The sequence below is a fragment of a genome, unplaced genomic scaffold (assembly GCF_019419815.1).
Source record: "Pyrus x bretschneideri cultivar Hongxiangsu unplaced genomic scaffold, Pyrus_bretschneideri_v1 Contig64, whole genome shotgun sequence".
Lineage (NCBI taxonomy): Eukaryota > Viridiplantae > Streptophyta > Magnoliopsida > Rosales > Rosaceae > Pyrus > Pyrus x bretschneideri.
In genome coordinates this window covers 1,856,785-1,870,491 of record NW_025999803.1, presented here as the reverse complement: position 1 = coordinate 1,870,491, position 13,707 = coordinate 1,856,785, and the positions used below count along the sequence as shown (strand labels likewise).

Genomic DNA, 13,707 nt, shown 5'->3' with positions numbered 1-13,707 from the left:
TTAAGGAAATTAACAGTAAAAGGTCAATATCTGCTTTTCACTAATAAATCTAATTACTTGGAAGCCAAGACAGAAGAAAGTGACGTTCAGTTTTAATTTTGCAGCATTTTCTGAAGTAGTAGTCCTTCAAGATACGATGTCGAGCTCGCTGAAGAGGGGCACTATCTTTAATTTGAAGAGTTTAGGTCGCTTCTTTAGTGCTGCTTTGACACCCAATGGCGCTCCCACTGTGACCACAACGCCTTTGCATTCAACTGCATCGAATGCATCTGCAAATTTCTTGAAGTCCTTCAAGCTGCACGCGGGATAAAGGAAAAACAACATAAAAATAATGTAAAATCATTGCATGTATGCGCCTTAATAGATGCTATGTATATAAGAATCTAAAACGAATCATGCATCATGTTTTAGGAGCAATGAAGATGATGATACTTTCACTTGGGTAAATATAACAACTAAATTTGATCAACTATTGTTAAATTTTCCATGTAGGACCTTAAAATTCCTTTCTTTATTGTCCGTGCCTAGTTTTAGCAGAAATATAGCTAAAACTTCTTCAAAACTTCGTCAAGATGGCAACCTTAGTATTGTCAAATCCCTGGAACGCAACACAGACGACAATTTACAACCTGTTTACCTGGTTGACAATATCTCTTTATGCCTCCTCTGCCTTTCTTCTTCTGTGACTCCCATTAAATCCCGCTTCAAAAAACTGCAGGAGAGAAAATGATGGGAAAGAGTTCGTAAGATAAGCAGTAAACTAAGAGACAATTGTGGCATGGTCACCGAGCTTTTGTGTACGTTAGATTTAAATGTTCAACCGTTCAAACACTCCGTTGTTTCCATCAACAGTCACAATAAAATGTAAAAATTTCTTTCTTTGTCCTTGTTCACTTTTGTATTTGTGTCACACAAGACTTCTGCAAAACAAGAAGTGAGTTAGCAGTAACACACACCCGCTATAACCTTTGTCATCAAGAAGTTGGTATGAATCATCTCTGAGCGCCAGCACAATGGCCTTTCTGAGAGTATCATCATCCATTTCTAATTTCCGTAGAAAATCTCCAGTTCCATCGTATACATCAAGCGTCTTTAATAAGTTAGGGTCACGATCAGACAAGAAGGAGAATACGCCTACAAAACAAATCATCAGTGACAGTGAGGTTCTCAAACAGAAATTCAAAGTCCATGCAAATTTATAACCGAGCAGATTTGTACCTGTGTTAATATCAAAGTAACAAGAAGCAGATGCTTCTCCAGTAATTCCTACCAGTTCATGCAACCATGTATAATTAATAAATTTGTATATAACAAGTGTACTTCCATTAATCCGATAACCACTGTCATGAAGGATAACAGATTTTCCAACATGATTAACCTGTAGAAGGTAAGGATTAAGAATAATATCGTTCCCGCCCAAAAAAAGAACTCATAAAAAAAGTTACGGTGACAATTTTATTCTAACCTTCGTAGGTATTATGATGGCCTCATTTTCAGAAGGTAGTGTAGCTTTCCAAGTAGTTGTTCTTGCAAGGGGAGACTTGCTAGGCAGCAAATCTAGAAATTTGCTCACAAATTTCTGAGATTGAGTAAGATTCTTCCCTTCAGCAGTCATAATTATGAAGCAGCCTTTCTTACAAATTACTGACTTGTGAATTTCCTCTAGAGATGAAGAAATGCCATCCCAATCTTGATCAACCTTCTTTTCAAGCGCTTGCAGAAACTCCACTTGACTAAGCACAGAGATTATACAAAATGTATAAGAAACTCACTCTGTTATTCATAATAAAGATAGGCTAAGATGCCAGCCTACATTATTCCTCATCTCAAAGAGATTCATAGGATAATTTATAAAAATGTGAAAATGGCAAGGTCCTGAAATGAACCTCAACTTTTAAATCCTTCAATAAGATGTTAATTTTTATTTCATTTGCCCTGGAAATTATAACAGATATTTCCAGGTTTCTGGACAATACACTTTGCAGAGAGAGGAACAGGCACAGGAAGTCAAGATTAGGCCAGAAGACAAATAACTGGAAAAACTTAGTCCAACCTGACGCCAAATATTTGTTCATGAAGCCACCCAGAAACATTTAATTTTGCATCCATTCTTGCTGCAGCATTTTCATGACGATTGGCATTGTCTTGGTACTGAAAATGACATATTATAAACTCAAGCTTTGATGGTTGAATGTTAAGGATCAGCAATTATAACATTGGCTGTTTTTGAATAAGTTTATAATACCTCAGCTATAAACTGGGACACCTTATGCTTAAACGGTTCTGGCTCAGTAAATCGAACTTCTTGAAGAATGTAGTGGATCTGCAATAACATGAAATGAATGCATTAAAACCGTGATGTATTATCTGCCAAACCACTAGTTGAGCACCAAACAAAAATGGCAATAATGATATAGAAGATAAGGATAAAAAAAATTTAGAGAGTAATGGCACACCAATTACATGCCCAGACACCTCCCCACATGCAAAAGCAAGTAAATGAGAAACTATAATATAGGTTACTTAGCGAAGATAACTTTTATAAGGATCAATGTCAATTTTGCATGGGACATATTTTCCAGTCCAGTAATTCATATTTAGAATGGCACCAAGAGATTTACTTAATACGATTTACAGCCTAATAGCGTAAGATAAAGAAAACATCTGTGTTCCTCAATCTGACTTGGCCAAATGGCCTAAACCATGAGAAATTATCAAATTTTCTTTGAGTTTTTTTAAATTTTTGACTAGGTCAGGAGTTTTGCTGGATGGAGCCCACTTCATCCAAGTTCGAATTCCCAGACCCTAATGATCAGGAAAAAAAAAAAAACAAAGGAAACTGGAAACACTCATTTGCTACTTGGGGAATAAGAGGGAAAACAATACCAGTTCAAATAGGTCTTCAGCACGTCCTGCCATGACTTTCCCTCGAACAACTATATGGCCACAGGGATCTTTCTTGCACCGCACAGATGATGTCATTGGATCAATTGATATTCCTCCTGTTTTTCTTTTAACCAATTCATGAAGTTGAATAAAATTCATGTCTTTTGTACTCGTGTTCAGCAATAACAAGCTGTCAAGGACATCATGATATTGTCAAGAACACAATCTAACTTGGCTTAAAAGAATTTTCTGTTTGTCTAAAATATAACTACTCTTTACTAAAGAATCACATACAGCTCAACTGATTGTTCAAACATTATTATCAGTATACATCACAATGATGTCAGTAAAGAAGCAGTTCATTACTGTGTGTGTAATTGTCATACTGGTGATGCAACAATCGTTATCATTATTAGTGCTTTGCAATTAAAACGTAATAGGCTATTGTCTTTGCTTGCAAAAGTACAATTTGTAGAAACAATTACTGGGCATGAACATGAGTTTCTTATTCATCAATGACGGTGATCCACAGAAATATTCAGTTTTGTTTGTTTACAAATCAACAAATATGCATTTTCCTACAAGAGTATGCTGGCATGCAGAATAACCATTGGTTTTAAAAGCAAGCAAAATTTAATCACAATTTTCTTGTAAAAATACCTGCAGTTCTATAATTATGCATAATTCCCAAGTAATTGAAGCTGAAACCTTTTCTATGTCACCCAAAAAATGCCATAAATGGGAGGATATGTTTCGCACGCATAAGTATTGGACAAAAAGTCATGACTTTAACTTGGTTGTTCTACAATATTACATTATTGCCTTACGGCTGACATGATTTAAGAGCTGAGCATAGGTTTTTCAAAGTCTAATAGAAAACATAAATATTCGATTAGAAAACAGCACTTCCATCAATCTGGCTAATTGAGTAATCTAAGGGAGGCTGTCAGGAATGAGGATCAAGCTCAGCCTTCTTAATTTGTTAATTAGCGATAAGGTAAGGGTATTAAAACTACAAAAATGGCATAGTCTGGCTCATCATGCCATATACACAATGGCATAGTCCGTCTCATTAGGTGACTATTACCAGAGATAACATCTTACCAGAAAATAGGTACCAAAGGAAGAAGCTCTTGCTTTACTGAACTCAAAGGGAACACAAAGTCAATATAAAAGACATCATTCGTGAAGACCTCATGCTGCAATACCTTAACTCCACTGATAAACACAACCTACATATAACAGATAGAAGCTTTTTATTTATTCTTGCAGGAACTATTCCATAAGGAAACTTGCATCAAACTTAAACATAATCAATCAGAAATTCAAGGTTATGACAACCTCTGTGGGAACATGAATAGGTTCCTTTGGAATGTCTAGCAGAGATAGGCTTGGAACACTTCTCAAAGCTTCTGGTGGGTCAGGAGTTTTCTGCTTCAGTTGCAGCTCCTGGGTAGCAAGTGCCAGCTCAGCGAGAACTTCTTCTGTCATACCGGCTTTAACTTTCCTCAAGATTTCTTTCTCAAATTTTTCATCACGAGAAGCCTTTTGTGGATCAGGCTGTCAAAGAAGTCAATCGTTTGGATTAATAAAAACAGCCCCAAAGTTTGCTGCAAACATATTTAATTGATAACCTGCATTGTTATCACAACTCTATGAGGATTGTTGACAATGAATTTCTCTATTAGAGGAGTGAAAACAGCCTTGGAGCCTTCCTTTTGTATCCTGGAATTAAGTGTCTTTAAAGTTTTGCCATAATGTAATGGCTCAAAGGGATCCATGTCATGTATCCATTTATCCTACAGAGATTTAATACATTAATGTAATGGTCAAGAATAAATGGCTACAACACATGGAAAGTATTTTGTCAACATAAAGGAAAACGAAAACAAAGAAGAAACAAAACTAGGGGGGGTAGATCTTACAATGCACTGGAGCATCAAGGACAAGCCTTGAGGAAATGATTCAGCATTGCATTCCCTGAGAATAAACTCCATCGTATTCATGGATGCTTCTACAGAGTCTGTACTGAAACCTTTCTCCGCAAATACTATAAGTGTAGTCATGACTATTAACTGTGCCTTCAAAATGTCGTCATGAGAAACACCCATGAATGCAATGGTAAATATAGGTTGAAGCGGATGAAAATCAACCTCTATAATAACATCTGTGAAGCCAAATTCAAGCAAGATAGTCTTCAATGGAGACAAAATAGTTGCTGACATAAGATGAGCCAAAACTTCAATCATTCGCTCATTATGTCAAGGGGCCTATCACAGAGCAACCAACTGAGGCACACCATATTTTTCTTCTCTAAATCACCTGGTTGATTATAAGGGTAGTTCTTAACAATCCTAACTGGCTCTGAAAATTGTCTTTGTGGTTGAACCCTTGATTCATTTGGAGATGAACTTGCATCAAACATGTCTAGGTACCCTGAGAGAGAGTAAGATAATAGAACATATTTAAATTTACTTTCCACAATCTTAAGATAGTTTGCAGGCAAATCAAAATTATTCATACATATATATGTAGAAACAGATCTATTTGAATACCACTCATAATGTGCAAGCGCTCAGTTGGATCGTCATCTCCATAAAACCATATCCTTGTGTTGCTGGGATGGTAGTATTTCCCGTGGAACTCCTGTAATTTTATTCTCAGAAAATCAGAAAGAAAAGTGCTATAGTAATAAAATAATCCTTAGGAAACAATGCATTTGTTGTATAGAGATCAAGAATTGTATGTTCGTAGAAAATGCAGTTTGAGAGAGAGAGAATTTTGGTCGAAGAGAGATACTGAAATTAAATAGAATATTAGAGATAAAAAAGGATGTTTAATGCTACTATAAGTCACCTAGACTGACATACAAAAGGTTTCGTATAAGCAGAATCATTAGTCAAAAACATTTTTGTAGTAAAATCCTTAATACCATATTTTACAGGAAAATGCCCCAAGGTTGAAATGTGTCTTTAAAATGGTTCACAAGTTTGGATGATTGTTCTGCTGCCTATGTTGAGGGCAACATGCAGAGGATTTTCCAGAGCATTCCTCAAAAAGTTGCAAGGATTGTTCTGCTACCGTAAAAAGTTAGACTTCACAAAATGAGAGCACAATACAAGTCTGTAGGACCAATGACTAAACCGTAAAGAATACATCTTAATGTCACGAGACTCATAACACATAAACAATCACAGTTTCAAAATCTATCATGGTACATATCTCATATCCCAAATAACTAATCTTCATCCTTAGTAAACACAACAAACCTTAAAGTCCTCAAATGTCAGTTGGGGAATAATTTTTGGATCCCCTGCACAGTCAACACCATAGGTACTGTCTGGGAATATGGCCTGCAAAAAATGGAAACCAGATGTGTTATATTAATACGGAGAAATTTAAAATAAAAAACAGATGACACTAAGCAAACATAATAACCAAACCAGTAGCCCTCGATGCGTCAATGATAACAGATGACTGTATAGCTAATTACCAAGTCAGCAAAACGGATGGCTGGTATATCAACAGAACACATGATCTCAACAAACTCTACCACAAACAAATCTGAATGGTATCACTGTAGCAAGCACACGAGTAAGTGATTTTGCACCCAGAGGCTATAATGTTATTTAAGTAGGTATGCAGATGGTTTTATTAAGCACTTAGCTCAGTATTATGCATCAGATGATGATTTACATGAATTAGAGAGGGACAGAGACAGGGACAGAAGCTAGGTATGATTCAGCAGCAAGAGAAAATTTGATTTAACAAAGAATACTTGGGTGCTCAAATCATAAGCATACTGGGGTGTACTAAAGAATAAGACTCCACAAACATAAACAATAAACGATTGGACGAAAGAAGTAGAAGGAAAGCTTGCCCGCTGAGCAGTCAGCCTCAGTATATCTTCAGTCAAAGGCCGAGAATAGAACTCTTTCCTCTGATTGAAGACAACTCCTGAAATTATGTCCACAATTCATTTAAGAGGAAATGCCACATTGGTCTCATACTTGGAAAAGAATTAAACGTATAACCAATTAAGAAACATAAACTTTGAGTACGAGAACTGGACACATGTATCAAATGTCCAACCTTGATAAGATATATCTTCGGAAGGGTCATTGAGCTCGTAAGCCAACCCTGTTGCTGGAAAATCTGGACGTACTCCAAACATTTAGGAAAGAAAACGGCATCAAGGTGTACATCAACCATATTATACAATTCCTGGTTCAGTTACGAAAACCATGAAAGTTTGGAATACAGAATAAATACATTCTTCACACACCCACATTGTAATTTCCTTTCCACTTTGCCAGCTCGTTTTTACGTTTGTAGTTGTGCAAGAACCAGAGTAGTAGGTCCTATCAGCCATTGTTTTAGCATGCAGAGAAGTACTGTAGCTCCCTTTAACCAACTCATCAAATGGTTTTTTCACCGGGTACTTTCTTGACCCATATAACACACTCTGCTGCAGTATGTTAGCGACTCCAGTCGAATCGATCCTTCATCAACAGTTGAACAAACAAAATTAACAAACAAATAGGCGAAAAGCCGAAATGGGCAACTGCATTACATGAAAACGAAGGGAATTTTGGAAGAGAACTCACGGCGGTGTTCGGAAAACAATTCCGAAGACCTTTCTGTCGTCGTCGTTAGACAGAGACATGATTTGGGCGCCGGTCTTTTTGTGGCGGAAGAGTACAGCGTTGGAGTTGCAGTCTCCGAAGAAATCTTCCGAGACCTTCTCGAAACCGAGCTTGTCCGCAACCTCATCTTCCACACCACGAAGCTCTATGCACACCCAGAAAAGCAAAAATATTTTTTCACAAAAGGGTAGCTTAGTTTGTGGGGTTTGAGAGGGAGACGTAATGGCGAGTTGCGCTAAGTACGTACCTGGCGGAGAAGACTGAGTCCGGGCATGCCGACGGCGTTGAGAAGAAGTACGGCGGATCAAGGAAGGCGCGGTGGGACTGAGAATCGGACGGCGGTTGTGGCTCTGAGCAGAAGTTGAATAAAAAAATAGAGAACGAAGAAATGGGGTTTGGGTTTCCGTGAGGTATCGTTTGGTACGCAGACGGGACAGTAAGTAACGGAATGAGACGGGATGGGACGGCATGGGGCAGGACGGAACGGAACAAAATGGGAGCAAAGATGCCCTTGGATGGAAACAAGAAGGAAGAACAAGGAGACGGAGAGGTTATAATTTTATGTTCCATGGATGTGGAACGAATCGTTCCAGGGGTGAGATGGAACGAAAATTCACCCAAAACTTGTCCCGTGGAACAGCTCGTTTCATTTTTTTTAGGCGCACCAAACGTGGGACGGAACACCTTGTCCCATTCTGTTCCGTCCCATCCCACATACCAAACGGTACCTGATGGAAGGGAGAGAGTCAAATGGAGAGGGAGGAGAGAAAGACAGAGTAGTGGGATTATAGGGAAGCGTGACCGGCCTGACCGGGTTTTGATTAGAGAGCTGACCGTACGGAAGGGGAAGGTACTGGCTGCGATCTGAGATCATTACAGAGCTGACCGTACGGACAGAGGTGGAGTTTGTAGTGGGTGGGTGGTTTTGGAGGGAAATATTTCCCAATATTTTACTCCCACTCCTTTGTAAAGAGAAGCCGAGCCGAACGAGCCGTCAATTAAACAGGATGCTTATGTTTAGTTAGACTTTTTTTTTATTTTTTTATTTTTTTAAATTTTTATAAAGTATGTTTAGTTAGACTTGTGTAGTCTAATCAAGATGGATTAATTAAACTTGAGTTTGGTTAAAATGTTTTGAAAATTTGTTACTAAATGAGGCATTGACAGAATAAGTGGTGGATTACTCAAAAGTGGAATCTTTAGACTTCGTAGACTTTCTTTCACTTCACAGTTAACGACAATTTACGTTTTAATATTATAAAATATTGTGTAAAAACTATAAGATGGCAGAGAATCCATAGAGAGTTTCACTTTTGAAAAAGTGCCCCTTAGCATTTCTCTAAATTAAAATAATAATATCATTTATAAAAAGAAAAATAATAATAATGCAATGACACAATTTGATAAATGAGTTTTTCTTTTCTCAAAATTGAGCTTAGCTTAGTTCGAGTAATCATTCTAACTTATTTCTATGGATAGTGCTATTCACACACCTATTTTTATCTCTTACACATATTTGTTAACTTTTGGCTATTAATTTTTTTCATCTCATTCGATCTAACAACCCAAAAATTAAAAAAGATGTGTAAAAAGTGAATGTAGATGTGTGGATAGCACTATCTATTTACTGTATCTAAGTTTTAATACTTAGTTATAAACGTAAACCGTCTAAGCTCAATGGGCAGACTTCAACAAAAGACTAAGGTACTATTTACTTGTAATAAAAACTGGCATATTGATACAGTTTGATAAATGATTTTTCCCTTTCTCACAAGCGGGCTTAATTAGTTTGAGTTTCCTTCGTTTTATAAAAGTATAGGCATGAGAACCATTTCACTTTGTAAGTTTTCTTTGTATTTATCAACTCATGAAAAATAAAAAGAAGTGTTAGCTTCCCTTTAAAATTTATCATTAGTACTACGGTTTAGTTGTATTTTTCTTCACTGGTAAGTAATAGGTCTTAGGTTCAATTTTCGCCAAAGACAAATTTGGATCACATTATTGCTTGTGAGGCTAAACCGACCCCCTCCCCCTTAGTTCAAATAAAAATAAAAAAATAAAAAAAAAAAAATAAAAAACCTAAAATCATGATTCATATCAACTAGGAGTAGTTGATCCAATTCTCTTTTCATAGTTTCCATATTTTTAAGTTCTCCCATTCCTTCGTTAGGTAAACCGTCTAAAAACTCTATGGGCAAACTTCGAGCAAAGACCAAGTTGTAGTATAACTTGTGTTATCTTATGATCACGAAGTTCTAAAATTCAATTATGAATTGACTTTGTCAAATTTTCTTGAAAAAATTAGTATCCGGTTCTTAGTTATTAATGTTTTTTGATTGAAACCTTATCAGTTTTCAGATTCTGATCAAGGTCCTTAGCATTAATGCAATAATGAATTTACATGTCAGTTACATAATTTTTAAAATAAAAATTAATAATTGATTTAGAATTTTAATACTCACACCTTTATTAAACTCCTAAATAATTTTCAATTCAAAACATTTCCAAAAAAAAAAAAAAAAAATTAGAATAAGTTTGTACCCCTTAATTTTTTATAAAAAGGTTTCCAATTTTTTAATTTTATATGTACCCATTCATGTAATTTTTTAATCTTAAAATGTACCCATTCTTAAATATAACAATTTGTTGTAGTAAGATGTACCTTATATATATATATATATATATATATATATATATATATATATATATATATATATCTATTCAATTTTTTTTTTCTAATTCATTTTTAAACTTATATGGGTACATTCTTTTTCTTGATTTGAGAATGTATCCATGTCAAGTTTAATCAAAGAAATTTACTAATGTTATTAAGCCTAATATCTATTATTTTTTGTGTGGTTTTGAAGAATGTACCCACATTTTGGTACAATAATTTTTTGTTAATTTAATACATGTAACCGTGTTTACACACACACACACACACACACACACACACAATATATTGGAGAGTATAATTTATATTTTAATAATTTTAATCCACAAATTATGGGTTTTTTTATTATTTAAAATCTCATTAATACAAACAACTACAAATTTCAATTTTTAATTAAAAAGAATATAGCAACCTACATAGAAATACATTATCACATTAATTTCATGTACTTCGATCAAAAATTGAAAACCAACAAGGTTTCAATCAAAGAATATTGATAGTTAGGGATCGTATCCAAAGTGTTCCAATTTTCTTTAATAGTTTGGACTAATCAGTAATACATAATATAAATAGTGGGGATTGATTTGAAAAAACAATATGTTTACTTGTCAATTTAATAGATATAAAGCTAAATTATCAAATAGTTCGGGCTATTGAAGACTTACTCTAATTTTGTGTCTTTAAATTTATCATGAGGAATACTTGGCTTAATTTTTTGGGAGTGATGCAATACTTACCACCTACTTGTACTATTATTTGTACTATTTCTTTAATAGATGTAGAGTTCGCCAATGTATTTGAATCTCATCGCTATTATAAAGATAATATAAATAATTATACAAATAATAAAGATGATATAAATAATTATACAAATAAGTGATAAAAGAATTTTTTTTTTTTTTGGGACTAAATGTGACATCCCGTCCCGGAGTTATCGGAACCGTATGCGTGAAATTACCCTTTTACCCCTAGTTATTTTGTTATGTTGTTTGGTTGTTTGTGTGGTGTTGGCAAACTTTGGGCCACACACACACACACACACACACACACAGTCTCACTCACCCTCACCCTCTGTCTTTGTCTCTGTCACTCTCTCCCTCCCGTGTCTCTCTCTCCCCCTTCTTCTCCACCTTATATGTACGGACACACACCCACACAACCTAAAACGTCACAGATCGAGGGATCCAAGGCTACCATTGAACTCGTGGAGCTGAGAGGAGTCTAGTGGTGCCATTTTCAGGTAAGAATCTCGACGTTTTCACGTCGATTTCACAAGGTCCGTTTTGGGTTACTATTCATGCAAACCTAATCTAGGATGTTTTTGGACTTTTTAAGCTTGTAGTTGTGTTAGTGAGGCCTCAAGGAGCTTGGGAATGCTTCGTTGGGTGAATTTGGACGTCGGGAAAGCTTAGTTTCAAAGTTGGCCGAACTTGGATCGTTGTTGCAGGTGAGATTCTTTGATTTTTAGGCCTTAAAAGTAGTCTAACGTGATTCTACTAGTCCTAAGCTTCATTTTGGTATAAAGAACGTGAAAAATGGTTGAAAAACGAGTGAGAAAACAAAGTTTGAAAAATTTCCAGTTTTCCGGCGACGGCGCCGGCGACGGCGACGGCGCCGGCGACGGCGCCGGCGCAGACGGCGGCGGCTCGCCGGAGAAGACAGGGGAATATTCCGTTAAGGCTAACGGAATATTCCTAACAGAAGCTAACGGCGTCAGTCAAGGTTAACGGAATATTCCAGGGAATATTCCTGACGGCGTCACCTGACGCCGTCAGTGTGCAGGTCACGTGGCCGCGCGTGGGGGCGCGTGGACCCGTGCCTGTGCTGGCGCGTGGGGGCGCGTGAGGTGTCCAAAAATTATTTTAAAAATATGGTTGTGATCGTGAGGTTGTGTAGATCACGTTGGTATATTCATTTGTCCATTTTGAGCAATGTATGAGAAGTTATTACGAGAAACGGGTTATGTGCTTTAAAGTTAACGTTTTTATAGTTGTTTCGCATCTAGGTGACACGTACCCAGAGGACGAGCGTGCACATGCAAGACAGGGGGGCTACGACCCTTCTACATACCAGTGAGTGGGCTTTTGTTTTCCGTATATACCTATATACATTTATATTCCCAGAAATTGATTTAAAAAGGGTTAATTGCCTTATGCCATGTACTTTATTATTTATTGTTTATGCATCGTTGCATGCATTATTTGTGGCATACATATACATATGCATATGTCATATATATTTATGTGTGGGTGCTGTGGAGGCATAGGTAAGTGCCAGGTAAGCGTTAATTAACGATTGCATTACTTAGTGTTTAGAGATGCTTGGAGAGCTCATAACCTGTACCCCCGGTGTTAGTGCTCCCGCCCAGAGTAGGGCCCAGTCCTTCACGTGTTGTTCACCTCCCGCACCATACGCTCAGCTTGGATCCAAGTTAGGTGCATAGGCCTGTCGTACAGACCACAGTAGGTGGTTCCGACTCGTAGGTGACCCGCGATTATTCGCACAGCCTTCACGTGATCGTAGCACTAGAGCGTATATACATGTTACACCCAGGCCTGTCGTACAGACCCCTTTAGGTGGTTCCGACTCGTGGGCAGGTTTAGTTATTGAGATTGACATTTGAGCTCTATATACAGCCGTACAGGTCGCGTTAGGTGACTCCGGCTGCCAGAGGATTGTGTGATTGATACGACTCACACCTGAGCACTTGCATATCATTAGGAGATTTTGACATAGCATATATTGAGCATGATTGGCATACCCTTGAGCATGTTTGAGCATATCTATACATACGTACATATGTTATTTTCTGGGAAGTATACAGGTTTTACGGCGAGGGGTTAGATTGTGTTTTACTAAATGGTTTTCAAAGAGCTTTGTTTTTGCCCACTCACACTTTTGTTTTGCGCCCCTCCAGGTTCTAGTAGCTTAGCGGATTCGGTGGTTTTCCCCAGGGACGTCCCGGCATTCTGACAGACCTTCACCTATGTAGGGTCGCCTACGGGCGCACTATTGTCGTAACATTTATATTTGGGCTGCTGTATGTCTTAGGCTCTGAATTCAGTGTTTTAATTGCACTAGCACATATCCTACTACTTTTTAGTTGCTAGTTTTAAATTATTCGTACTTTTCTATTACTGTTTCTAGCTTCCGCACTGTGCACATGGCTACGTCACTTCCACGTGGCGGCCAGCATGCCCCGATCTCGGTTGGGGTGTGTCACTAAAAGTAGATAGCTTTGAGTGGCATCAATTAGACTGAAAAGTTTAGAAATAAAGTGGGGATAAAATGAGACAAATAGCAAGTAAATATGGTAAAATTTCAGGCTGCCGCCGTTTCCTCTGAAAAAAGATAGCAAGTTTTTTTTTTTTTTTTTTTTTTTTTTGGAAACTAAAAAGAAGGCTAGCTTTCATACTAGTCTTCTCTGCTGTGAAAGTGATGTGCATGGCTTCCAAAACACAGAAAATACAGAGCTCTCATAATTAACAAGACAACTAGCAT

The 13,707-nt window shown here is 37.1% G+C and overlaps 1 pseudogene; it reads right to left on the bottom strand.

The window, feature by feature from the left end:
- Nucleotides 1–4: 4 nt before the first annotated feature.
- Nucleotides 5–7,935, bottom strand: LOC103940291 (annotated as a pseudogene).
- Nucleotides 7,936–13,707: the final 5,772 nt, after the last annotated feature.